Source organism: Marmota monax, unplaced genomic scaffold (assembly GCF_021218885.2).
Source record: "Marmota monax isolate L192 unplaced genomic scaffold, Marmota_monax_Labrador192_F-V1.1 WCK01_AAM20220418_F8-fsc00019, whole genome shotgun sequence".
Taxonomy (NCBI): domain Eukaryota; kingdom Metazoa; phylum Chordata; class Mammalia; order Rodentia; family Sciuridae; genus Marmota; species Marmota monax.
Genome location: NW_026695242.1, coordinates 7,600,511 through 7,627,195, shown reverse-complemented (window position 1 = coordinate 7,627,195; position 26,685 = coordinate 7,600,511). Strand labels below are relative to the sequence as shown.

Sequence of the window (26,685 nt, the reverse complement as noted above, 5' to 3'; positions counted from 1 at the left end):
GTGCCGTGGACAAAAGGCTCCCATCCCTAGTATATAAAGTCCTCTGTTTCCTAATTTTTTATTTGTTCTTTTTAGTATCCATGACAGTAGAATGTATTTTGACATCATTCATGCAGGGAGCATAACTTCCCATTCCTGTGGTTGGACATGGTGTGGAGTTTCCCTGGTCGTGTGTTCATGCATGAACATGGGAAAGTTATGTCTGACTCATTCTACAGTCTTTCGCATTCTCTTTCCTCCTCCTGACCCCCCAGTCCACCCTGTCCAATCCAGTGAATCTTCCCCATCAATTGTGTGTTAATTTCTGTATATCGGAGAGAACATTAGGCCTTTGGTTTGGGGGGGATTGGTTTATTTCACTTAACATGATAGTCTCCAGTTTCATCCATTTACTGGCAAATGTCATAAAGTCATTCTTTATGGCTGAGTAATACTCCATTGTGTATATGTACCACATTTTCTTTATCCATTCATCTGTTGAAGGGAACCTGGGTTGGTTCCATAGCTTAACTACTGTGAGTTGAGCTGCTCTAAACATTGATGTGGCTGCGTCACTGTAGTGTGCTGATTTTAGGTCCTTCGGGTATAAACTGAGGAGTGGGATAATCATGTCAAATAGTGGTTCCATTCCAAGTTTTCTGAGGTGTCTCCATACTGCTTTGCATATTGGCTGCACCAATTTGCAGTCCCACCAGCAATGTGTGAGTGTGCCTTTCCCCGCATCCTCGCCAACGTATGTTGTTGCTTATATTATTGATAACGGCCATTTTGACTGCAGTGAGATATGAAGTACTCTCAAGTGTTAAGGGACAAAGAGTCGGAACCTGACAGGTGGGAAGAAGACACGAACAGACGATTCACAGAGTGATGTGCGACAGCAGCTGCAACCGGCTCGCTCACTCCTGGAGAAAGAAAATCAGAGCGACTCTGAGATGCCCGTCTGCTCCGCCTGGAAAACCCAGTGGAACTTCCACTGTGGGGGACGGGGAACTGGCACTTCCAGACGCCATGGGTGGAGAGGAAAATTGGTAGAACCCTTTAGATAGGAAGTTTGGCAATACCTTGTGTGTGTGCGTGTGTGTGTGTGTGTGTGTGTGTGTGCGCGCTGGGAATCAAACCCAGGCCCTTATCCTCGCAGGCTGGCTCTGCACCCTCAGCTGCATCCCCGCCCTGTCCGTGGCCTGGGGACCACGCCCTGCTTCCTCTCAGGTGTCCCCCAACTCTGCTCACAGAGCCAAGCAGTGAGCCCAGGGGGGCAGGTTCCCCCTGCTGCCCACAAGGACCCTCCCCACATGGACGATGGCTTCTGCCTCCCGGTGGTCCTGAGCACATCCTTGAGCACCTGGACTGGACTTCCTCTTCTGTGAAATGGGGACAGTGGGTCCCACCACTCGCTTCATGAGTGAAGGTGGGACCGAGGTCACACACAGCCCGTGAGTGCAAAGGGGAGGTTGGCTGTGCCGTGTGGTTTCACTTGTTATCTGCCTGAGGGTCTGCAGGTGGCTTGGGGGCCTTCAGGAAATCTCAGTCCTGCTTCTCCAGTTCCTTGTTCTCTTACACACACACACACACACACACACACACACATGCGCGCGCGCAGCCACAGAAGATGCTGAAGAGGCTCGCTCACTGCGGTCAACTTGACCTGGGAGGGTCTGTTCAGTGCATGCCCCCTGCACACCAGGTGTGTGGAAGGCCCCCTGCTTGAGCGTGGGCACAGGAGGGACCCACCAGGCCTGCTCTGTGTGACGTGGCCCTTTTGCCCACACTGCTGCTGCGTCGAGTCCTCGCAGTGTCTCCGGGAGGACGGGGGTCTTAGGAGAAGACCTGGTGGGGCTGCGGGAAGCCGGGTGACCCCCGTACTCTTGGCCGTTAGTGCCAGAGCCTCACCCAGGAGCCTTGGACTCCAGATTCAGTGCTGCTTCCACGAGCCCCCCCGCACCCCCCCCCCCCGTCTGCTCCCTGATACAGGGTCTCCTTGCCTCCCCCACACACCTCCCTTGATGTCCCCGGAAGTGCTGGGGACTCAGTGGTCACCAGTGGAGTGCCTGGGCGCTGAGTGAGTAGAATAACTTTGCACTGCCTTGCCAAGTGCTCTCCTGAGAGGGGGAGCGGTCATGGGCTCAGGAAGGAGCTGTGGGCCGCGGGCAGAGCAGGAGCGGGCGCTTTCCTCCTGGTGGGTCCCAGCCGCCATCAGCCAGCCGCTTTGTCATCATGAGAGTGTTCTTGGGCGCGGAGAGCAAGGTCAGCAGCCCAGGGGCGGTCAGCGGGGCTGTGGGGGAAGGGGCTGAGCCAGACCTCACGCCTCCAGAGCTGCAGGGGCCCAGGCCGGCCGACATCGCAGGAAGGTCGGGCTCCACAGTGTCCTCCTGCACCCCGCCCCTGGATCCTGTGGAGCTTGCAGAGGGAGGGGGCAGGGCCAGCAGAGGGTCTGGCCTCTTAGGGAGAGGAGGCCATCCCCCGCCCTCCAGTCGAGGCCCCCTGGACCCGAGTGCTCCCGCCCCCCAGAGGCCCATCTCTGCTGGAAAGGGTGGGGCCTGGGCAGGTCCATCTCACTCCCTGATCTCCCTGCTGTCCAGGGCTCCTCCAGGGAATTCTAGTGCTTATGGGGCAGGAGGTGCGGTCCTCAGAGCTTCCTAGGAACTGCAGCCTGGCTGACTCCGCCAAGGGGCGCGGGAGGGCCCAGTGCCCCGTTGGCCTGGGTAAGAGCCAGCATGAGCATTGCCCTCCACCCGTCACATGTCAGGTGTGCCCGGTCCTCACAGCAGGACCCCATCTGCAAGAGCACCTTAGCATTGGCTCTGAGCTGCTCACCAAACCCTCGACATCACCAGGACAAGTGTTCCCTCCCTTTTACAGATGGAGAAACTGAGGCAGAGGGGAGAGAGCCAACCTGCCCGAGTTACCACCTACGACTTGGGCTGCTGGTGGCTGAGAAAGGTTAAGAAAATGGCACCCGGCTGTCATTCCTGTGGCCTGGGAGGCTGAGGCAGGAGGATTGCAGTTCAAAGCCAGCCTCAGCAACTTAGTGAGGCCTTAAGCAACTCAGTGAGACCCTATCTCTAAATAAAATACAAAAAAAAGGGGCTGGGGATGTGGCTCAGTGGTTGAGTGACCCTGGGTTCAATCCCTGGTACCAAAAAAAAAGAAAGAAAGAGAGATGGAGAAAAGCCTTGTGGACTCCTCAGGATCACCCCTGGAGGACACCTGTCCACCTGAGTGTTACCGACTGGAGCAGGCTGGACCTGGCTCCACCGCAAAGGTAGAAGTCGGGGCGGAGCCAGAGCAGGCCGGTGGCCAGGTTAGCCAGCAGTTTCAGTGGTCTATTCACCATGTGACCCAGCTTGCCTCTCCTAAGCAGGGACATTCCAACGGCTAGTCCCCTTCCTGCTTTCCTGCTGCCACGCTGTCCATGAGTGCATATCAGGTCTGACTTGGGGACGTGGACTACCCACTCTATGTCATTTTCTCCCTTGGATGATTCCAGCGGGTGGACAGCTGGGACCCGCCTTCCCCCTAAGGGAAATTCCAGAGCCCACCAAATCCCAGATTCCATCACCTTATCTGGCCCCATTCTGTCTGGCCTTTGATGTGCCTCCAGTGTGAGAGGTTTTGGGCCTGTGGGGCCCCCCACCTCCCACCAGCCCAGCTCCCGAGTGTGCTGCAGGCTGTAGGTTGTGCTGCAGGCTGTACCCGCAGGCTGGAAGATGCGGGTTGTTGACAGAGAGCAGCCAGCAACAGGGGACTCAACAGCAGCAAGCAAGCTCCACAGTGGACTGTATCGTCCCCTCTGAGCCTCAGTTTCTCCATCTGTTAAATGATGGGGTTGAACCCGTGATCTTGGGTTCCTGGCCCAGCAATCTGTAGAACTTCCGGAGGGGCAGCGGGTGCCACCCTCATGCCTGCCAGCCTCTCCCGAGCACTTCCTGTCCAGCCAGGCATGCGGCAAACGTGAGGTGCGGGGTTGGTGAGAGTGTGGGTTCCACACTCGTGGAGAGGAGAATCACTCCCCACATCTGTGAACCTGGCCCGGCACGGAGTGCTGCCCCACTGACCTGGGCATGGCCGGCTCCTTCTTATCATTCAGTCTTGGCTCATATGTCCCTTCCTCAGAGCCTTCTGCCCTCATCTCCTGCCTCTTTGACGATGACAATGACACTTCCCCTCCCCCTGCACCTACTCCCAACTGGAATTATGTGCCGAAGTGTTTGTGGGCTTCTGGTCTGGCTCCCCCTCCAGGAGGGCCGGGCCATGTCGCTCAGTGATGTCCCCCTGATCCCCAGAATGGTGTGTCCAGTGCAGGGCGGGCCCTCCATGAGCAGGTGCCCAGTGAATGAATAACCTGCATGGTGCACGGGAACTCCTAGCAGTTGTTCAAAATTCACAGGATGCCTGGCCTTCTGGCGGGTGGCTCTGGTTTGCAGGTCCAGGCCCGGTGTGGCCTGTGGATCTGACAAAGTTGATTCCAGGTGAGCGACTCCCAGCCCTAGCTGCGTGGTAACTGGTTGTAAGGCCTGGCTGGGCATTGGGTCTTTCAGAGCTCCCTCTGAGGGCCTGTTGGGCAGCTAAGGTAGAGGACCCCAGCCTCCGCTGACCCCCCAGGGCTCTCTAAACCAAGTCCTGCCATTCTTGAGAAGTCCTACAAACTCAAGCCACTTTGTTCCACGTGGCTGAGTTCCCCAATGAGGTGACCTCCTTGTCGGACTCTCCAGAAGGGGAGACCCTGTTTGAGCCTCGTAGGTGATGCAGAGCACGGTCCAGGGCCCTTTGGTCCCTTCCTGATGACACCCCAGGAACAGCTGGTGGCCCTGGGCACAACACCCCCAGCACCTCCTCTTCCTGGCCAGACGGCAGCTCTGCCTTCCCCTCCCCTGACAGTTTTAAATAAGATCTTCATTTACCAGAAGTTCACACCACAGCGTCCTGTTACATGAGAAGCCGCAGCCTTGTTCCTGGGGGATGCGGGGCTGAGACGCAGTCAGGGGGCTGCTGGAGAAGCCACCGTGGGGGGCGGTGCACGAGGAAGGAGGAACTTGTGGAATCCGAGCTGGTGGCCCAGCCCCAGCCCTGGCAGTGCCAGGCTCCTCTTGGCTCCGTGTGTGGCTGGTGGGGGAGGTGCCAGGGCTCTGCGAGCTGACCTCAGGCTGCTGGAAGGCTTGGAGCCGGATGGGTGTATGATGTCACCGTGAGTTCCGCCAGTTGGCACCCCCTGCGTTGCTCTGGGTCATTTATATGGCTTCAGTCATTAACAGGGGGCTCTTGCTGCTGATTAATGAGCCAGCCACCTCCTGTCTTGCCTTGGAAACCGTGGTAAGAAGGGATTTGGTGACAGTGGGCAGACATCAGTCCCCGCCCCGCCTCTTCTTCCCGGTCCAGCCCATGCAGCATGTAAAGGAGTGACAAATCCCAGCGGCACAGCACTCTACAGTTTCCCAGGCCTCCCTGCGGTCCCTGCAGGCTGTGAGGTGGGCATGGTTGGTCACCCTGCCGTGCAGTGGGGGTTCGAGGACCTCATAGGCAAAGCTGTGACCTTACACCAGGCTTCCTGCCAGCTCTGTCTACACCTGGTTGGGGACTGGTGGGCAGGTCACTGTCACACCTCTGGCTGTGACCTGGGATGTTTTCACTTCACGGCATTTGTTCTGATGGCCTGAAAGCAGAGAGATCAGGGACCCAGGATCAGTGTGCCCCGTGACCTTGAGCAAGGCAAACCCTGCCTGACACCTCGGTTTTCCTAAAGGTGAACCAAGAGTGAGCTTCCGGCTCTCCGACAGGAAGCAAGGGCCCTTCTTCTTTCCTTGCAGAGTTTCCAGTGTGTCCTGACTCTGAGGAGACGATGGGGGAGGGGGCCCTGTGGCAGCCCCCATCACGGGGTCCACAGTCCAGGGCTGATGGGTCTGTAATAAATATTGAGCTGACAGATGCTAAGCCGCATCCCCAACCTCTGAATAAATAAAAAGTTGCCCAGAATAATAGCCCGGAAAATGCTAGAGGCTCCAGCCAGCTCTCACCCCTGCCCCTCCCCCGCCAAGCTGTCCACCCCACCCCCACCTCCTAGCCTCCCCTTTCCTTCCCATCCCCCCAGTCCAGCACTGCAGCCCAAAGGGGACCAGCCTGGCCTGGCCTGGCTTTGGTTCATAGCTGAAGCCTGCACAATCTCCATGTCCCCTCAGCTGCCACAGCAGCTAATGAGGACCAGCCCCTGCCCATGACAGCTGGGGGACAAGCCAGCCAGGCCCTCCTGGGCGGGTGGTGGGGCAGGGGGAGCTGCTTTGAATCCCCAGCCCAACCAGCCTGGGTCTTCCCTTCTGTCAGGACCCTTCCTGGCATTTTCCCCTCTGGGAGATGAACAAAGAGGACCAGAGTCCGCCTCAGGTGGCCCCAGAACACGTGGGCGCACTTTGCCGTTTCCTTGACTGAGCTGAGTGCTTGTGTTGCTTCCTGGCTCTCGTTAGGGGTCAGGTTTCCCCAGGGTCAGGACCCCGGCTGTGAGGTCAAGTGGGACGTTCACAGAACATGAGACCCAAAGGACATCTCCTCTGTGTCATAGGTGAGCAGGCTGAGCCAGGCTGGGGCGTCCAGCACACTTGTCCTGGGTCACACGGCCAGAAGCTGGTAGAGGCTGGATCTGAACCAGGTCTGGAGCCTGTGCCTTGACCCCCACCTGACCATGCCCAGCTTTGGTTGGGGACCCATATGGAGATGAAGCCTCATCCCTGGGATCAGCCCAGACCCAGGGAAGTCCAGGCTAAGGAATCAGTGCTGCCTGGTTCTGTGGCTTTGGGGCCACCCTGGGGAAACTTGCCCATCAGAGAGCCTGCTTCCTGCGGGGTTTCATGGGAAAGGTCTGGGCCCAGCACTGGAGCAGGAGGCCCGAGGCGGAGGCCCGAGGCCGAGGCCCCAGGCAGGACAGCCCTCCCTTCACTTTTCTTGATGGTATCTGCGGATACTCCCAGGTGGACTTTGGTCCTGTTCCTCTGGGTAAGAGTGCAGAGGTGCAGCTCCTCAGAGAACATGGCCAGGTCTCCTGGCGCAGGCAGGGCTAGCTCTTTGGGATGGTTGCACCCAGCACCCAGCTGCTTTGTTGGTGACTTGGGGGACCTGGGGACCTTGGGTCCCTTCCAGGGTGTTCATTTTTGGAGTTCCCAGGGCCAGTCTGAACACGTGGCGAGACCCTTGTGTGTAGAGATGGGCCAGAGAGGGCAGGATTTGACATCCAGGTCCCCTCCCCAGGGGCCAGATTCCTGCTCTCTGGCCCAGAACACCCCCACATACATTCTGCCCCCCACCCCCAGCCCTCCCAGGGCCCCGAGGGTCCCCTCTGCCTTCCCTGGCTGCAGAAACAGGAGTCCTGGGCCTCTTGCTGGACTCCCTGCCCTCCCGCCACCACCGCCCTGACATTCTGCCCCTGAAGATAAGGATCCCGTCTGGCGCCGGAGAGCTTTTTCTCCCTCCCTCTTTCCAAATCTGTTCCCTGATTATCTGCAGACAGCCCCTCACCAGGGAGCCACCAGGGAGGGGGCCCAGGCCTCCCCGAGGCCTGCAGCCGCCCACCCCCTACCCCCATCTGCGCCATTGCAAGTGCCACCGGAATTGGAGCCCCAGCCCAGCCGAGGCTGAGCGCTGGTTCTCTGGGTGGAACTGACCCTCTGCAGGGGGAAGGAAGGGGCATGTGCACTGGAGGCCCTGCCAGAGTGGGCTGGGATGGGGACAGAGGGCGGGGTCACTCCGTGGTCAGCGCTCCTCAGCACTGGGCCTGGATGGTGCCCAGAGGGGATGTGGTGGAGGCTGCAGTCAGCCAGACGGCCACATCCTGTGCGACGCTGGCCCTTCCCAAGCCAGATGGGGGCTGAGGACACTTAGGGGGGTGCTAGAGGGCTCCTGGAGTCCAGCCTGCGGCTCTGGGACTGGACTTTTAAAGGATGGCCAGGGCTGCTATGGAAAGGAGGGGCAGCTCCCCACTAGCTGGGCCTGGGACCAGGCACCATCCCAGAGTTCCAGCCCTGCAGAGTGCCCCACCACGTTCAGGCAGGGTATAGACGACAAGACCAGTTCCCACCGGAAGGGAGCATCCCATCTCCATCTTGCAATAGCCTGCCCTTTTCTCTCCTGGAGTCTGCATCATGGGCCCTGAGCACTGGGGTCAGGAGTGCTGGGGTCAGGAGTGGTAGGTTCAGGCCCATGCTCTGCCACTACCATGCTGTGTGACTTCGGGCAAGTTCTTTTCCCTCTCTGGGCTTCACACACACATCACCTGTAAACTGAGGAGGCCTGGTGGGGACAGCAGAGAACAGTGGAGACCTGAGTCCACAGATGCCACCCGTGGATGCTGTGAAGGTTGAATGAGATGTTGGAGCTGACCCCCGGGCTTGAAGTAGATGCCCCATAAATATGAGTACAGCTGACAATGGCAGCTTAGGCCCGGAGCCCAGGGCTGGGCAAAGCCTGGTGCAGGAGCCTGGGCCGTCGGTGTGAGGAGGCCGAGGGTCTGCGGTCTCCTTCATGGCTGCTCACTTTTGCAGGCTTTGAAACAGACCCTGTGTCTTCCCTGCCCCCAGCCTCTGCTACCACCCCCCCTTTGGGGGAAGGGACGGCAAGATCATTTTTTATGGCTTCCTGGCCCCGGAGCCAGAGCTGAGGATCAGGTGGTGTGGGCTGGATTCCTGACCTCCCCCTCGGAGCCTCAGCTCGTAAATAAGCAGCCAGGCCGGGAGGTACCCGCCGGAGAAGCTGTCAGCAGAGCACCCACTCAGAGAGCCGTAAAGTGCCCCTCGGAGCTGGGCCTTAGACCAACAGTGGCCGCCTCCTCGGTACAGGGCCTCCCTGCCCAAGCTCCCACGTGCAGCCCGGCGTCCACTGCTGCTGTTCCTGGTGGCTCCTGCAGAGAAGTCCCTGCTGCTCCTCTGGGGGCGGTTGGAGACCCGGGCTGGGCCCTGAAGCTCTGTGGGTGCCTCCACATACAGGCCACAGGGGCCTGCTCCTGAGCACAGGAGCCCCACGAGTCACAGTTCTCTTCTTTGCCAAGCCCCAAAGGGACCCAAAACTGTCCCCCAGAAGCTCACAGAGTTCTGCTTGGCTGAGGGGAGGAGGGCACAGGTGGAGATTGCTCAGATCTTCCCAGCTCCAGGAGGAGCCTCCCCGAGGAGGGAGAGGGTGTAAGGTGGGAGTGGGGGGGGGCAGAGGGGCCTGCCAAGAGTGACGAAGGCCAGGAGGCCCCAGTGGGTGTGGAGCAGCAGAGACCACGGAGCCTGGGCTTGATCCTTTTGGGTGTGAGACCGAGGAGCCTGATGAGCAGAGGCCACTTGGTGAGCAGAGGCCACCTGGCCACCTTCTTCTTAGCCACCAAGACTCATGTTTATGTGGACAGCTCGGTAACAGACTGGTTTGAAAGCCCATTGTTTGAGATCTTAACCGTGCGACTGTGGACAAGTTATTTAGCCCATCTGAGCCTCATCTTCAACCCCAAAATGGAATTAATAGCAGTCTGCCCCCTAACGCCATCACGAAGTTCAAATGCTTTTCTTCCAAGCGCAGCGTCACTCAAGGCTTAGGGTCTCTGGGGTCCGTGGTCTGCATCTGAATCTCTGATCACTTACCTTATCTCACCTCTCGGACTCAGGCCTCCTGTCTGTGGAATGGGTAGAGGGGCAGGCGGCTTCAGGTGGTGTGGGCTGAGCACATACTCAGAAGGCCCTCGGCACAAAGCCTGGCCCGTCCTGAGTGCCTGTTATTGTGTCAGCTGTCACTGTGCGAATGCTTCCGTGCCCAGTGCACAGTAGCCTGCGGGGAAGTGCACCGTCCTCAGCCTGTGGCCTCTTGGGTCAGGAGGGCGCAGCTTTATTGGGCTTCCGAGTGTCTTTACCTGGACTTCATACGAGTGTCTTTACCTGGACTTCATACGGTCCTTCCTTCTCTCTTAGGGGACTATTCAGTGTTTATCTTAAGACAAGAGAAAACAGTACCCGCCGCCCAGTCCATTTGTCCATCTCCCTCATCTGGCCAGCTGCCTGGGTCTGGGGAGGGGGAAACCTGAGCTGGGAGAGTTGAGGACAGCGGGAGAGGCCCCTGCAGGCAGGTAATTGGGAGGGGACCAGAGTCGCCTCAGTAACTTTACCACAAACAGCCCCCGCCTGGGACTCCCTCAGGCAGAAGTGTGGGCCCTTCAGACACTGAATAAACAGTGGTGGGACTGCTCCCCACAGGCGCAGCCCAGGGGGAGAGCCTGCTTCCTGCCTGCCTGCCTGGGAGGGGGTCCCTGGGGGGGGTGGACGGAGGATCGCAGGGGTAGACTGTCCTGGGGAGCACCTCGAGGCCCGGCAGGGTCCCCCACACCACCCAGCGGGGCTGGCCCTGTCAGCCTGAGACACAGAACTGAGTGTGGGTCACTCCCCAGGGCTGACCAGCCCACACCCCACCTGCTCCCTCCCTGCTGCAGCACCCACTCAGATGTCCCCCACAGTTCCTGCAGGTTAAAGGGCTGGACACAGGCACAGGAATGAAAGAGGGATGGGCTGGGCAGGATGGCTGGGCGGCAGGGTGTGGTCCTGGCAGTTGGGGGCTCACTGGTGTGTTCCTCAGCATGCCCCCAACCCCGGGGACTTCATGGGAGGTCCCAGGGGCAGTGAGAGGCCCTGTTCCTCTTGATGCTGCTGTCGCACTTGGTGCTGAGCATGGCAGGGCCCAGCCGTCCCCCCAGTGCCTGAGCGAGGTGTCCCCTGGAGGCAGACAGTGGGTCCTATGTGGTGGCGATGCCCAGGGTCCTGGGTGATCTGGCAGGGCAGCTGTCAGAGTTCCATCCGGGAGTCTCCATGTGAGCGCCGTCTCCCGGGCTGGTGCTCACCCAGAGTGAACCTTCCCAGGCCTGCCCTTGGGGAGCTGCCCAACCTGGGGGGACTCCTCTAGCTGGCGGAGCTCTGCGGCTGGTGAGAGCCGCAGGGGCTGCAGGCGGGGAGAGGGTGGCATGGTAGGCGCTGCCCCTGCTGAGCCTCCCCGCCGGAAGCCCTGCCTGCACCCAGGAGCCCCAGAGATCGCTAGCCACACGTCTCCCAGCCACCCTCGCCTCCTGCCATGGCCCTGCGTATTTGGATGACTTGGACAGCCATCAGTGTGGCACGCCATTCTGTATCTTCTGGCTTCTGTTCCCTGGCCCCCGGGCCAGCAGGCACCAAGGTCACTGGGTTCCTTTTGGACGTCACCTCTTGAGTTCACAGTCAGGGGGATCCTGGGAACCCAGGAGGGAAGGAGGGCGGGCTCTGGGTGCTGCGGGGCCCTCGCAGCCTCTGTGGGCTCCCACGGGGCACAGGGCCAGCTGCGGGCGTGGGCAGCGAGGCCTCTCGTCCTGCTCTCTGCTCCCCCAGACTCCAGCCTCCCAAGGGCCCACCTAATCACTTCCTGTTAGGGTCACGGCTAAGCAGAGGCCAGCAACGATGATTTCCTCCGGCCCAGCAGACGCCTGTCTCCCCCCCCCCCCTCCGGCTACTCAGGCTCATGTTTAAGAGACCCGGGGGAGGGGCAGCAGAGGTGTGTTTGGTGTTTCTGGCCATCCCCCTGTCTGACCTGAAGTGCCTGTGGCCGAGAAGTCAGAAGAAGTTCAGAAGAAAGAGGGGGCTCCCGGTACCAGTCCCCAACCACCAAGATGGCTTCCGTGGGGTTCCTGCCTCAAGGGCAGGTTTGGGCTGGCCTCTAAGCCTCTCTGAGTTTACCAGCCTAGAATCCAAGAAGCTGTGGTTTCTTTGGTTCTGGCCTTGCTGTGTCCAGGTCCATCATCATGGTGGCCTACCTGTGTGCCAGGAACTGGTTCCCAGCATGCTACTGTGTGGGGCCACTCATCTTCAAAATCTCCTAAAGTAGGAAGATCCGTCCCCATTTTACAGATGGAGAAACTGAGTCCCAGAGAAACAGGCCTCGGCTGGGGTTTCGTGTCCTCGTAAGTCTCCTCTCTCTTGAGCCCCTTTTGCTGTGATGCAGCTCAACTGGAGGGACGTCACCCACGCAGCCCAGGGAAGCTCCGTGGTTCACCCAGGCCAAAGGGGTCCCTAGAGGAGCCGTCGCCATGGCGCCCCCCAGTGGTCTACACAAGCTGGCCTGTTGCAAAGGAGGCTGAGGTCCTCCCCCAGGGCGCCGTAGCTCAGCTCTGGGTCACAGAATCACCTTGCACCTTGGAACCTGGTGACGGCCGGTGTCCAAGGTGGTACAGGTCTGCTCAGGAATGAGCTGGAGGCCTCAGTGCGCAGTGGGCAGGAGCTGGGCCTTTCCTCCCCTGCTGAGCACTGCCTGGGTAGCCCGCAGGATCCTAGCCGGAGAGGGCCCCGAGGGAGAAACGTGTTTAGTGGCCTTATCTCACTTTGTCCCTGGAGGATGGGCTCTCCTGACTGTGGTCCCTGGCTCCAAGACAGCAGGCCTAGGCCGGCCCTCCCCAGGAGGTCTCTATCTCTACATCACAGGCCAGCCGAGCAGAAGGGGCCTCCCGTTCCCATGCCCAAGGTGAGGCCCAGAGTCTCTCAGGGCTGCCCCAGGACACAGTGTCACAGCAGTGTCACTGGCCATCAGGGCCAGGGAAGGCCAGGTGTACAGGAATCGTGACTTCTAGCAACAGGGATAATAATGGCCCAGACTGCTGCCTGTCGTCCTGCAGTGGCCTTGGATGCCCTCCTCGCCTGGAGAGGCCACATGGCTGCCTGGAGTCCCCAGGCCAGGAGGGAGACTCTGGCTGGCTGGGTTCACATCCAGGTGCTGGAGACCTGCGGAGAGGCCCACCCTGTCCCGCCACTCTGCCAAGGCCCTGGCCCTTCCTCCTGGGCCTACCCCACAGCCCGGAGGCGCTGGGGAGAGCAGGCGCCCGGAGGTCAGTTGTGAGAGCCTCTGTCCCCCTCTCTGTGCCCTCTCTGTGCCCGTGGATCAAGAGCCAGGCCCCCCCCACACACACACAGGGGCACAGCCCGTCTTGCCACCAGGTGGGACAAGTCCCTTTGTGTAGATGAGGACACTGAGACTCAGGGTGCAAAACAACGTGAGCAGGAAGTAGTAAGATCTGTGATGAGACACTTGGAGGTCCCCAGAGGTAGTTCAGCCCAAAGAGGGAAGCCACCGAGGGAGGGGGCAGACGGAGCAGCCACGCAGACAGCACCTGGGTTCTGTGCCACGGGGTCAGGGCTCTGCTCCCTGTGGGGGTGGAGGGAGAGCGCCTGGGCTGCTGTCCCCTCCCTGCCCTCTGAGAGACACAGATGCAGCCTGTGGACACAAGCTCCCTGGGGGACCTCTGCAGCTGGAATGTGGCTTCGTGTGGCTCTTGTTCCCTACAAGGCCTGGCTGCCTCTGCGGAGCTGGGACTGGCTTGGCAGGCCCTGGCATGGCTCCCCCATGCCACTTCTGTCCCCTGGGTCCCTACATCTGAGCTCAGGGTCAGCAGCCCCAGAATCTCGCACACAGTAAGGGAGGCACCTCAGTGAGCCTGGGCGAGGACCAGTGGGCCACATGGGCTCCGCCATGTCAGCAGCAGAGCACCAGGTGTGTCCCTGCCTTCCAGCAGGTGGGTTGGGGAGCACCTAATGAGGACCCAGCTGTCCCAACCGGCTGGGGCCACTTACAGGCTGAGCAGGAAGAGTGGGCTTTTGGGCTCCATGTCCTCCCCTGTGCACTGAGGCCATCAAACCACACTCAGGAGCAGCAGTGTCCAGGGGACTTCCTGGGGAGTGGGTGTGTCCTCCACCCACGCTGTCCCAATGGTAGCCACTGCCACGCTGCTGCACCCTGGGAATGTGGTTAGTGCATTGAAGGGACAGAGTTTTTTTTATTTTAATTAAGGCTTCAGCTGCCACGTGAGGCTGGTGGCCCTGGGCTGGACAGCACAGCTCTCAGAGCCTCTGGGGAGATGCCAGCCAGCAAGTGCCTGGGACAGAGCAGCCCTTAGCCAGGACTACGCCCCCTCCTCCCAGGCCACCCCACCTGAAAGCCCGGTCTGCCTGTCCCATGCTGCCTGGTGCAGTGTGGAGGGAAGTGACACAGCAGTGGTGACCACTTAAGGCCACAGGATGGGGACTACTTTTAAAATCTGCAGCTTATTCTATTTATTAAATGCTAACCAAGCAGCAGACACTGTGTGAGGGGGTTGACATGTCATGCTACTTAATTAACCCTTGGAACTCAGCATTGTTCTTCTCATTTTATAATTGGGGACACCGAGGCCCAAAGAGGTGAAGCAACTTGCCTAAGCTCACACAGCTAGTGGGTGGCAGCACCAGGATCTACACCAAAGAATCTGTCTGTGGAGTCTGTTCTTTTACAAACCCACATGGCCCTGTCGACCCATCACTTATTCTGTCAGGTCCGGTACTGGGCTACATAATCTTTGAGGACTCGCAATTGCACAAAACAAGGTTTCTGCCATCCAGGTGTCTTTGGAGGAACCCTCTGCACAATGTGACATCACATTGTCACACAGAAACAGTAAAGGACCCCCAATCAGCAAGAGCCTCTGAGCTCTGGTCTCCATAGGATGGTGACAGGTCCATACCTGCAGCATGGAGGCGCCCTGCTGGGAGAAGGTGGCTCCCTACCCCAGGACCACTCGGGTGTCATAACCCCCGAAACCTGGGTGCCGGCGTGTGATCATGACCCCCTAAACCACCAGCCGGCACCTAGCCCCACGGGCCAGCACGGCAGAGGCTGGCAGATGTCAGCTGGGTGGACGTTCTCTATTGTTCCCTCCCCTGGGAGCCAGGCAGAGGGGGAAACTGAGGCCTGGGGTTGCCTGGAGACTCGCCTAGGTCTGCCCCAGCCCTGCCGGGCCTCCTCCCTACGTTTCCCCGGTGGCTCCTGGAGGTGACCAGGGAACAGGTGGTGGGGAAGCACTTGGCCTGTGTATTCCCGGAGGCAAGTCAGAAGGATCACAGCAGCCCAAAGAGGGAGGAGGGAGGGTGCTGAGAGCCAGGATGTCCGTTTCCCAGAGTGCGCGTCCTGCAGCCACCGTGAGCTGGGATCCTGCGGATTCCCGTGGGTTCCCACGGGTTCGTGGGCATGTGGGCATGTGCGTCCCCAGCGGGGCTGGTGGGCGGGGGCGTGCTGGCGTGGCCATGGGTGACTGTGGGTGACCACAGCACGCAGACGTTCCCAGCTCCCTCTGGCCCTTCCCGACCCGCTTCCCGGCTCCGCAGCCAGATGTCTCCCAGATGTCTCCCACTTCCTGCCGGCGCCGTGTGTGCGTGCTTGTGTTTATTTTGGACGGCCCCCTCAATAATAGCCATTTTGAGAAAAGCTTTTCATAACCCCGTTCCCACGAGGAGTCAGAGTTCAGGAAATAATCCCAGCTCCATTCACTATTGTCCCGGGATCCCTTCCCTCGGACCTCCATCCCCCACCCTGGGACCACTTTTGAAAAGATTTCTTTTTATCCTCCATGGTGTGTGCCCTGTCCGGGACGCTGGCTGTGGGAAGCTGGGTCTGGTGTCGGAGGGGTCCAGCTGCACCTGGACGCGGTGGGATGCTGAGGCCCCAGGCGGCAGCTTCCGGCTGTCAGGATCCCGAGGCTCCTGCCTACTCCAGCTCCAAGGCTGATGTGAGCTGAGTGGGACGGGCCCCATCAGGCCTTCCCCCGCAGAGGCCGCGAGAGCCTGCTGGTGCCACCCGAGGGCCAGAGCCCATGGAGGTTGGGTCTGAACTGCCCTTCTGGGGGTGGGCTGGGAGACCAGGCTCCCCAGCAGCCTCTGACCAGGGCAGTGGAGGGACGGCTGAGTCCGAAGAGTGCGCCTTCCCATCCCAGGTGGCAGTTGCTCAGCAGGCCGTGTGCCACCAACCTGTCCCCGCCATGTGCTCCAGAAGTGTAGGGCCAGCCTTCTGCCTGCTTCTTGGGCTCTCCTGTCGCTGCCCTCCCCCGGCTGACCCCTGGGGACTGCTGTGGCCCACTCTGTCTGCAGGCCTTCCTGGCTCCCAGCTCCTGCCTCCTACTGAAGGACAGCAGTGTCCACTCTGCTGTCCTCATGAGGACCAGGAAATCCCAAAAGGTGACTATTGCATAACAGAGCCAATGCCTCGCTTGCCGGGGTTCGTCTCCCTTCTCCCCTCCCACAGAGAAACCCTGGCAGGGCTGGCCAGGGTGGGGATGGTCGATGCCCTGAGACAAGGCTCTGTGGGGACTTGAAGCAGCCTTCGTTCAGAGAGCCACCCATTGGTGGGGCTGCCTCCAAGAAGGGTGGAGTTGGCAGGTCATCCTTGGACAAGGTGGTGGGCAGCGGGGTCATACTGTAGCCTGGGGAGGGGGAGGACGTGGAGAGGTCCCAGCAGGGCAGAGGGGAGAGGATCCGCGGGTTCCTTCTCGAGGGCTGCCTGGGTGGAGGACTGCCTGGGTGGCCTTCCTAGCCCCAGGGCAGGTGAGACCACAGCAGGGGGCTCTCAGGATGGTGGGGGAGCCCTCCCGAGGCTGGCTGAGCCCCTTGAGCTACAGGAGGTGGCCAAGTAGCATGTCCTCCAGGTGCATGGTCAGCTCCTATCCATCATAACCAGGGCATGGGTGACCAGTGAGAGGCGGGCTGGCAGAGGCAGGAAGGAGGAGAGGAGGGAAGGACAGGTGGACAGCTGGATGGACAGAGTGTGTCAAACTTGAGGAGAGGTGGAGGATGAGGGCGAGGGACTCCTCCTGACACTGTTTGTCCAGAGCCTCCTGTGGTCACCCCCGTGGACCCCACCCTCTTCCTCTGAGGGAGAAAAGGCCATGAGTGTCCATCCTATGGTTAAGGCTGACCCTGAGCTCCGTTGCCTTTTCCCCGTGTGACCAGGACCCACCCTGCAGGCCGTCTGGGACCCGTCTGGTCCTGCCCCTGCTCTCAGAGCGTTCGTCCCCAAGCCTCTTTGCCTAGATTCCAGGGCAAAGTTGATGGCCACGATTGTCCACCAGGGGCATGTCCAGGCCCCGCAGGATTGTTCAGGAAGCTCGTCGCTGGTTTCTTGAGACAGTAAAGATAGCAAAGGTCCATCCCTGCTCCTAAGGCACCGCCTTTATCTGAGGACAGAAGGTCACAGCGATGGCAGAGTGAATGTTCCAGAACACCAGGGAAGGCGGCTCGGGCCAGAGCTGCATGTGCAGAGTGGGCCGCGGAGAAGGTGCTGTCCACCTGGCCGGCCCCCAGGGCACCCCTCCACAGACACGCGGGAGAGGAGAGGTGGCCGGCAGCCCTGGCTCTTCCTTCCGCCCACTGAGGGCTGCCCTGATGGAGGCTCCCAGCATTGCCAGTGCTGTCCTCCCGAGGCCGCAGCCTCAGAGCTCCCAGACCTGACCCTGTGCGCACTGACCTCCCGCCCAGCCCAGCCAAATCTGTCCGTTTCAGGGGCCAGAGTCTGGGCCTTCTTACCTTCTGTCCCCAGGCCCTGGTCAGGGGACATGAGCAGCCACCGCACCCCCCTCAGGGCCCTTTGCATGGCCAGTTCTTGCTGCAGAACCCCAAGAACCAGGCTGTGGGCTGCCCGCAGGTTGGCGGAGGCCAGGGGAGAGCCCTGCTCCCTCCCCGGGCTTGCCCTGGAGGGGGGACCAGGCCAGTAAGGCTTCCTAGTGACTTGGGGGACCCATCTGAGGACCTCAGGGGAAGGAAGAAAGGCTGGGGACTCCCATGTGCCCTTGGCTAGTGGCTGATTCCCCTCCTGGTGGCCTCTCTTCCTCCCTGCGTGGTGGGGGTGGGCTTAGCGACCCCCCCCCCTTATCTCTAGCACTGCCTTGCCAGGTCCGGGTATCTCAGGGAAGGGGGTGCGGGTCTCCTGGAGCCACCCAGGCCCCCTGGCACCAGCCCTCAGCTCCTGGGGTCTTCCTGGGCCCCGCCTCAGGGAGCAGAAAGGCAACCAAGTCGCCCCACCCTGGGTGCCCCACCCTGGTCCGCAGCCTGCCTGGCTCAGCAGTGCTTACCCAGCAGGAAAGCCCTCCGGGGCCCAGCCAGGAGGGAGGCAGTGCAGACAGAGCCCGAGGGGGGGGAGGCGGCAGGAGGCCTTCAAGGGGAGGGGGCGGGGCCTTCCTCGCCTGCCCCTGAGCTGGCGCTTTCTCTGGGTGTCACACTCAGCCCTCTCTCCCTCTCTCTCCTATTCCTGTTAAATAATTTAAATATTTGGGCCTAAAGGGCTTCAATTATCCTTTAATTTACATTAGTCATTTATGTATCCTGCAGAATGGACACAGTTAGTGTGGCTGTCCCCAGAAGACCCGCTGTATCCGCCGCCCTCGATGCTCCTCATTCTTTCTGCAGCCTGAGGTCTTTTGGGGTTCGTTTGTTTAAAGTCCCTCTTGCGCTCACACCCTTACCCAGAACTACCGTGTACACGTCACCGTCATGAGGACGTCTGTGCTTTCCGGGGACACTGACCCGCACCCACAAGGCTGTGGGTACAGCTTCTCACACGCACAGAAAGAGGCAAAGCACGCACCTGGCCGGTCCTGTCCTTCTACTCCCACTCGTCCCCGAGGCCCGTGGCGCGCACCATGCTCCTGTCATCTGGTGGTCCCAACATAGCTCCTGGCAAAGAGGGCATTGGTTCTGAATGACATCCAGGCAGGCCATTCTGTGTCTAAGGGTTCAGTCCCTCCTTGCACTGACCCTGGGCTTGAACCCAGCATGAGAACATGGCCCGGCCACATGTCCATCCTGCTCACGTGCCCCGGCTGGCACCACCTGCCACTCCCCCTGCATCTCGGGCGCGCTGCCCACCAGGCCTTGGCACCAGCACCCGGCACAGCCTGAGCTCCTGCCCTGACCTGGCCCTGCTGTCAAGGGGAGCCCATTTGGGATTGCCAGTTCCTGGCTGCCCCCCAAATCTTGACCCGACTGCCCCACACCAGCTTGCAAGGGCTGAGGCCTTCCCAGGGGGTGGGAACAATGGTGGCAGAGTGATGTCCCTCTGCGTGTTTCTGAGCCTATTCAACTGAGATGGGACCCTGGCCCTCCAGGCAAGGCCCTTTGAGTCTGGAGCCCTCCCTGAGGATGTGGCTTCCCAGCTGTCATCCCTGACTCCAGGAGAGTCCCTGGCATGTCCCCAGCCCCCTCCTCCCCCTCCTCATCTCCCCGATAGCCCAAGAGAACAAGGAGGGAAGGGGGCAGGTGTCCAGGGGGCAGCACAGGCCTGCGGCTGAGGGGTGGTCCATTACACAGAGGGTCAAGCCTGCAGGCGTTGGGTTGTGGGGAAGGGCTGATGGAATCTTCTGGAGAGGCCCCTCCTAGGGCACTGGCCTCTGTATTCTTGTGCCAGGATTTCCCTCTGCTCATGCTGGGCTCAGGCTCTGGTTCTGCTGCCTGCGTAGGGTGGGAAGCAGATGTCCATGCTCAGAAGCCAGGTGCTCAGCGTGTGGGCCACAGGTGGCATCTCTCTGTCCTGTGGGGGGACGGCTGCAGCAGCAGGCAGCAGGCACCCCACAGCTCCTGAGTAGGACCCTATTGGGCCTGAGCCACCTGGCTGCTGACGGCATCCTACCATGGCCTTGCTCCCAGGAGCTGTGGGCTGGACATTTGTCCCCTGGTTCTCTGGTCTTCCTCTGAGCAACCCCAAGCCCCCGGCCATTCTGCTGGACCCAAACAGGATGCTCCCTGCTTGGCTGCTCACCTGGCCCTGTCTTGGGAATTCCCACCGTGCCCTTCTCCCTCAGCCGCCTCCTCCTCATCCATCTGGCCTGGCAGGGGTGTGGCCCTGCAAGGGTGGCAGGGGTGTCCGGAACCTTCTCAGGGCCCAGCCTGACCCTGACTTTCTCTAACCCAGCCTCCCAGACCTGAATGGCCTGCACCTCCAAACCGAGGGCAGCAGTGGCCATCTCAGGGGATGTTCAGAAAGCCCAAGGGTGGCTGTCTTGTGTTGAAAATTCCAGGGCCACATCTGGACTCATTTGCAAAGGTCAACATCAGTTACACACACACACACACACCCCTGTGGCAAAGTGTAATTCATAAACTTGGCACCTAAGAGATTAACAGCAGTGATTTCTTATAGATCTTAGCAACTTCAGCAAATGATTCTTTTTCTTTCCTTGCTAAGTTGAAAACTTCCACCTTTTCACCTCAAGGAAGCACTTTACGGCTCCTTGTCATCTCCACATCGTCAGCATCACTGTTCCTGCGCTCCAGGGCCACGATTCAGTAAAATACAAGTTTCTCAAACACAAGCCCTGTGATGGACGCCATGGCAGCCAATCTGATATTGGAGATGGGCGCAGGAGACAGCCGCCCTGGACTTCAGACTTGCAGGTCGCAGAGCACAGCTGACCCTCTATCTTACAGGACGATTTTCCATTTGCCCCATGATGGGAAATGAGAATCCTATCGGGAAGGTGGCCTTGAGTGACAAAAGGGCAGGTAGCATATAGAACATGGATACGCTGGACAAAGGAATGATTCACACCCCAGGGGGGAGGGTGTGAAATTTCATCATGCTGCTCAGAACAGAGTGTGATTTTAAAGTTACAAAGTGTTTATTTTTAGAATTTTCCTTTTAATAGTTTTTCAGTCAAATGTGGTGATTGAAACCACAGAGAGCAAAATAAGTGGGACTCACACTCACTGGAAGGCATATGCCCACACATGTGATGAGCCTTGTCCTTCTCAGTTGTTCTGTGGGACCCAGGGACAGCCCAAGAAAACCTGTACAAGTCACTGATGATGTGTCTGTCTGAGACTCATCCCTATGACTGTAGTTTTCCTAAGTCTTTTTTTTTTTTTTTTGCAGGGGTGGGTACCAGGGATTGAGTCCAGGTTTGCTTAACCACTGAGCCACATCCCCAGCCCTTTTTAATATTTGATTTTGAGACAGGGTCTCGCTGAGTTGCTTAGGGTCTTGCTAAGTTGCTGAGGCTGGCTGAACTTGTGATCCTCCTTCCTCAGCCTCCCAAGCCTCTGGGATTACCTGTGTGCGCCACGGCATCTGGCTTCCCGAAGTCTTTGTGTAGCTTTTAGATTTGTACCCTTTCCCCTTTCATACCATAAGTAGTTGGTGTGCTTGAAATTCTCTGAAATGACATTTAAAGGCAAATTGGATTTTCTCCTGACAGCTGCCCTGGACTCAGACTTGCAGGTCACAGAGCACAGCTGACCCTCCATCCTACAGGGCGATTTTCCATTTGCCCCACGGTGGGAAATGAGAATCGTGTTGGGAAGGTGGCCTCCACTTTAATAAGTTTGCTTTTAAAAGCAGTCTCCCGGCCCTTCCCCACGCGCCCGCAGACACCGTGATTAAAACTGCAGTCTGTGCCCGGTCCCTGCACAGACCCTGGGCTCCGTCCCGTCTGAACCTGACCACGCAGTCAACCTTGAGCAGGTAAAAGAAAGAATCTAGAAACAACTCCCACCCTCCAGGGCCTTGCAGCGCGCTGCCCCTCACCAGCAGGGAAGAATCGAGCGGGATGTTTATTTTTCTTCAATTTGTTGTTGTTGTTGTGATGTATATGTCAAGCCACTCGTTTGATTTCCTCTCAAATGGACCATGCTTTCCTAGGACTTTGTGTCTTCGAAGTGTATCAGAGTGACCATTTGGTTAAATGGTGCTGTGTAGTACCTTCCTCCACACCCCCAGCAAAAAATATCCCAGTATTAAAGCTGGTATTCTTGGTATTCTTTATATTACAACATTTCCTCAAACGTCTGTGCTTCAAAAAAGAAAAGGAGTGTGTGTGAACACACTCTTCAGTGGTGTCCAAATCTTGAGTTTCATATTTCCGGGTCTAGCCCCTTCAGAGTTGCTCACACGCTGTGTGACTTCAAGCTGATCTGTTACCCTCCCCTGGCCTCAGTTTTTCATCTGTCAAACGGGACCACTTTGGGTCTGGGGCAGCAGAAACCGCGATAGAACAGCAGGCCACAGAGCTGTCTCACTTTGTGGCTCTGTACCTGGGTGGGCAGGGCTTGATCTGCCACCCATCAGGCCAGCCAGAGTCCACCTGTGCCCACGGCTGCCACAGAGGCTTGAGAGCGCTCCTGGCTCAGGAGCACTCTACCCTGATACTTGGGCGCTGCTGACAGTGACAGATCCCCTCTGATCATGGGCGGGGATCTGTGCTGGGTTGGTTGACGGATCCATGGCTAATGTAACCCCAGAAGAGCCCTCTGAGGTGGGCGCGCTTGTCCTTCTTTGGAGTGAGGGAGACAGGCTCTGGGAGGTGACTCGCTGAGGCTGGACCCTCCTGAGACTTCCCGTGTTAGACAGGACCTGAGCTGCAGGGAGAGGGGAGGCACTGGCAGCCAGGAAGTGCATTGCAGAAGTGGAAGGAAGTGACCCCCGGAGCCCTGAGCTGGCCAGGCCCAGCTCACAGCCCAGCAGACTGTTCTCCATGGGCAGCCGCTGGGGGCTCAGCAGGAGAACAGGTCTCCTGGAGAACCCAAGGGACAAGAGGGGAGAAGATGTGACCAGGCCCCAGGACCTCCTGTGAGCTCAGAGCCACTGCTCCTGTGAAGCTCAGAGCCTACTCCTGCCCACCCCACCCACCCCCAGCCCCTACCGGCCGCCACCTGGGCCTCTACCCTCCCCCTCGGGCTCGCTCACTGGACTTCAGCCTCAGGACCCCTAGAGGCCCCGCTCCCTAGGATGGAGTGTCACTAAAGTCACCCCACCGCCCCCTTGCCCCTTGGGTTGTCCCGGCCCTGCCGGCCACCCCCCGCGAGGCCCTGCTGGGGTTGGCAGTACCTGGAGCTCTGACACCATGCCCAGGGGATCCTGACGCAAGGGGCAGCAAGAGCAGAGGCCCTGGGGATGAGGTTCTCCTCCGCTGGCTGTTGCCCTGGACATGCCTGAGCGGATGGGCAGACTTACAGGGAGGGCCAGGGCGGCGGAGGGCAGACTGAGGGGCTGGGAGCAGTGGTGGTGCTGTGGCGTGTTTATGTGTGTGTCCTGAGTCCCCTCCGCCCCCGGGGCCCTGCCACACCCCCTGGCACCCGGCTGAAAGCATTTCCAGGAGCTTCTGGCCTCCCCAGGGCTGCTGGGGGAGAGAGGTGGGGAGTAGCCTGCGCGTTGCCCTCCCCGCCGCCCCTCAGCCTGGGGCTGGAGGTGGGCACCACGGTGGACGGGGCAGGAAGCCGGGAGGCTGGAGAGGCCGGCTCCTGCATGTCTCCCAGGGAGTGTTCAGGGACCACCTACCCTAAGTGGGTGTCACTTGGATTTCCTGGGGACCCCTCCCAGCCATCGTCAGGGGTGTTCTTCCTGCCACCATATCACATGAGCTCCACCCATGCCCCATCACGCCCAGACTGGCAGATCAGCAGTCCCTTGTTCCGCAGATGGAGCTGACGCCCAGGGAGGACAGGGATGTTGGAGATCCTGTCACGTTAGTCTTTGGGGACTGACTCCAGGGTCTGACTCTGGTTCAGGCCTCTTCCTGCTGCAGCAGGTGGCTATGCAAATTCATGTCAGTTCACCCGGGCTCCCTGGTGAACTGACGTCCCCTGCTCACAGCCTGGTCCCCTGCTCACAGCCTGTCACATCCCACATGGCCTATGGCTGTTGGACCCACTCCCCACACCAAGGCCTGGGCTCCTGTGGTCTGTGGTGACCAGGGAGGACTAGAAAGAAGGTGGCTCTGGGACCTTGGGCGCCTGGTGTCCTGCTGCTGTCGGGGACAAGGGGCTGACAATACCAGGAAACAGCCAGAGGAAACCTCCGCGATGGGTCCCCAGAGTCCACCAGACGCCATGAGCCCAGAGCAGGGAGATTTTCTCACGAGTCCTGGAAAGGCTGCTCCCCGTCCCCGGGCCCCCTGGGTCCCCATCAGTAAGCTGGCTTGAATGGAGATGCTGGGTTTGGGGGAAGATTTATTTCCTGGCTTTGGAGCCAGCCGCTGGCCCTGCCCCCACCTTCCTCCTGGCGAAGAACAATGAGCCTCCCCAGGGAGGCCTTCCTGTGGCAACAGGTGCAGGAGCCTCGCCACCCCCACCTGCCACCCCCAGCCGCTCTGTCTGGGGCTGGACCTCACTGCCGCAGCCTGAGGGTCACTTGCCAGAGTCCCTGGGGCTGTTCGAGACAGCACCAGCCCTGGCTCTCTGCGCCTCACTTCTGGTCCGAGAGTGGTCAGTTGGTTGCCTCTGTATTCCAGATAATGTTGCAGTAGTTCCCCAAACATGGAAAACAAGCATCTGGAAAAGAATCCCCCACAATCCCACCAGACCCCGCCACTGCACGCACAGGGCGACATTTCCTCCCAGGCATGTCCAGGTTCCATTTACGGTGTGACCTCCTCAGTCACCTTTATCCCAGGAGCCTCTCCTGGGTAACTAGTGACTTCCTAATTGGCACATTGACTGAGGGTGACCCACCTGTGGGTGTCCTTTACCTGGCCTGTGGCCGGGGCTCAGGTGTTTCTCTCTGGTAAATAACACTGCAGTGGACATCTCCTGCTCAGGGCGCAGTGGAGTTCCCAGAAGGAACGTCCTAGAAGTGGACACCAATGTTAGGAAATAAAGACAAAAGCCCATCTTCGTACTGTTGCTTTGTGGATTTGCGGCAGGAGTCACCCCAAGCTGTCATTCTCAGGGGTCCCAGCCTGGGAGCGGGTCGGAAGGAAGGGTTTCTGCAGAGCACAGGCCTCCCCGCCTCCCCACGGCCCAGGTTCTGGGGAGGAATGTGGATTGCAGACCAAAGGAACTCAGGGTTTTCCCTGCCAGAGTCCCCCCCACCCCGGGGACCGCGGCACGGGCAGGGCAGGCCACTCCTCCTCCTTGGTAATTAGCGCCATCCATCTGCAGCCGGATCTGGAATGAGCGGAAGCCCTTTACAGTAATTTGCTCTTTTAATATCACCCCTGTGATCTCACTTAATTTTTTTAACCAAACTTTTCTCACGGAGGAAGCCCAAGGCGCCTGCGCCCCGCCAGCCGCTAACCAGGTTGGCATCCTCGCCCTTCTCCGTGGTGGGTCTGACTCCCAGCAGCTCTTCCGGGGTCCTCCCACCCCCAAACAGAAGCACTGTTCCTGTCTAGCTAGGCAAGGGGGAAGTAAGGGGTTAAAGATGTGGCTTTAAACATCTGTGGTCCCTCCCTGCCCAGTCCCCTGGGCAAGGCTAGCCGTGGTGTCCTGGGCCTTTCTGGCTGGCTCTGCACTGGGCCTTGTTGGTGATGACAGAGTCCCAAGTTATCTCCCGTGAGCCACCCATTTCCCAGATAAGGAGACTGAGGCTAAGTCTCAGTAACTTGCCATGGCCCCTGCTTCTTCCTCTGGACAGCAGGGGATGCTGCAAGGGAGCCAGGATGCTGTGGTCACCCTGTCATGCCCAGAGGTGGCCAGGTGGGTGGCTGCATCTGTCACACCTCCCAGCCACTGCCCCCCACCCAGCACTCAGCCCGCTGGCTCCTCAGGAGGGGAGGACCTGCTGAGCCAGCAGCACTCTGGGCGCACTGGGCTGTTGGTAGCCCGCTGGGGGCAGGCCGCGTGATTTATGGCCACTTGTCCCCCGTGCGCCCCCCGGCCTGCTGTACTTACTGACTGGTGAAAGCTGCACGGAGAGGACTAGTCCTGCCAGTTGGGAGGACCACCAGCCCCAGGCGAGGGTGGGCTGGGGAGGGAGGGAACTTGGGCAGAGGCCAAAGACAGGCACAGAAGGCTCCGAGAGAACAGAAGGAGCCCAGGCGGGTTACTCAGGAGTCCAGAGGGTGGCAGTGCCCGGCAGCCCGGTCCCTGGAGCAGCTTCTTCAGAGACCCACTGGGGAGCCAAGAGGTGAGCCAGGAGCCCAAGGCCCCAGCTGCCCAGCGGCAGCCCAGCCGTGCTTGGTGAGGGGGTTTTGATATTCATGGAACATCTAAGCTTTTCGTGTAACCCTTCAATGACGGATGGAAAACTAAGGTCCCAGCGAGGGTCAGGGACTTGTCCAAGGTCACACAGCATGTTGATGACTGAGCTGAGACAAGAGCCCAGGTCCTCACTTCCCTGGGGTGTCACAAGAACATTCCAGGCAACGTGGAGAGCAGTGGGGCAGAGAGGGAGGCCTTGGGAGGTCAAAGAGGAGAGCGGTGGCCAAGCGGGAGGCAGGGACTAAGGTGCCTTCTGAGGAGGAGGCTTTGGGCGGCCTGGCAGGAGGACCTGGGAGCGGGTCCAGCACCTGCTGTCGGGTGCCCCTCCCAGTGCAGAGGCGCGCAGACGAAGGGCCACCAGCTCCCTGGGGCTCAGCTTGCTCTCTCCGATGGCCTCCACCAGGCGGCTTGCCAGCCCTGGGCAGCGAGGGCACCAGCCGGCCCCACCCACCTGTCCTGAGCTTCGGTTTTCTCCTCTGTTAAGTGGACCCTGTGTCACCTCCCGGGGCAGGGGGCCCGGAGAGCACTGGGAAGCCTGGGCAGAGAGCTCTGAGCCTCGGCGAGGACATGTCGGCTTCAGTTACAATTCTCAGGCCCCTGGCACCTCTCGGCCCCGTCTCCTGCAGGCCTCCCGACCATTCACCTAAGGGGTGAGTCCCTCGGTGACAGTCCCCACGGTGGAATGGGAAGAAGCAAGGGTGCCCGCTCCTCCTCCTCATGCCAGGTGCTGCTCGGGGTGCCGTGTGGGTGTGGAAGGTGCTGTCCCTGGCTGGGGCCCTGCAGCCATCTGGGGCCTGACAACAAGGAGCCTGTTGCAGGGCAGAGAGGAGGCTGGGTCTCTCCCTGGAAATGGGCAGGCTGTGGCCAGGTGTGCAGGAGACTCCGCCAGGTCACCTGGTCTCAGTGACTCCAACAAATACTCAGTGCCTGCCAAGGCTGGGAGCCAGGCCAGTGTTCTCAT

General features: G+C 59.7%; 1 protein-coding gene across 1 annotated transcript in view; it reads left to right on the top strand.

The window, feature by feature from the left end:
- Positions 1-26,685, top strand: part of Unc5b (unc-5 netrin receptor B) — a 75,896-nt gene that overhangs the window by 13,622 nt on the left and 35,589 nt on the right. The window lies entirely within an intron of this gene.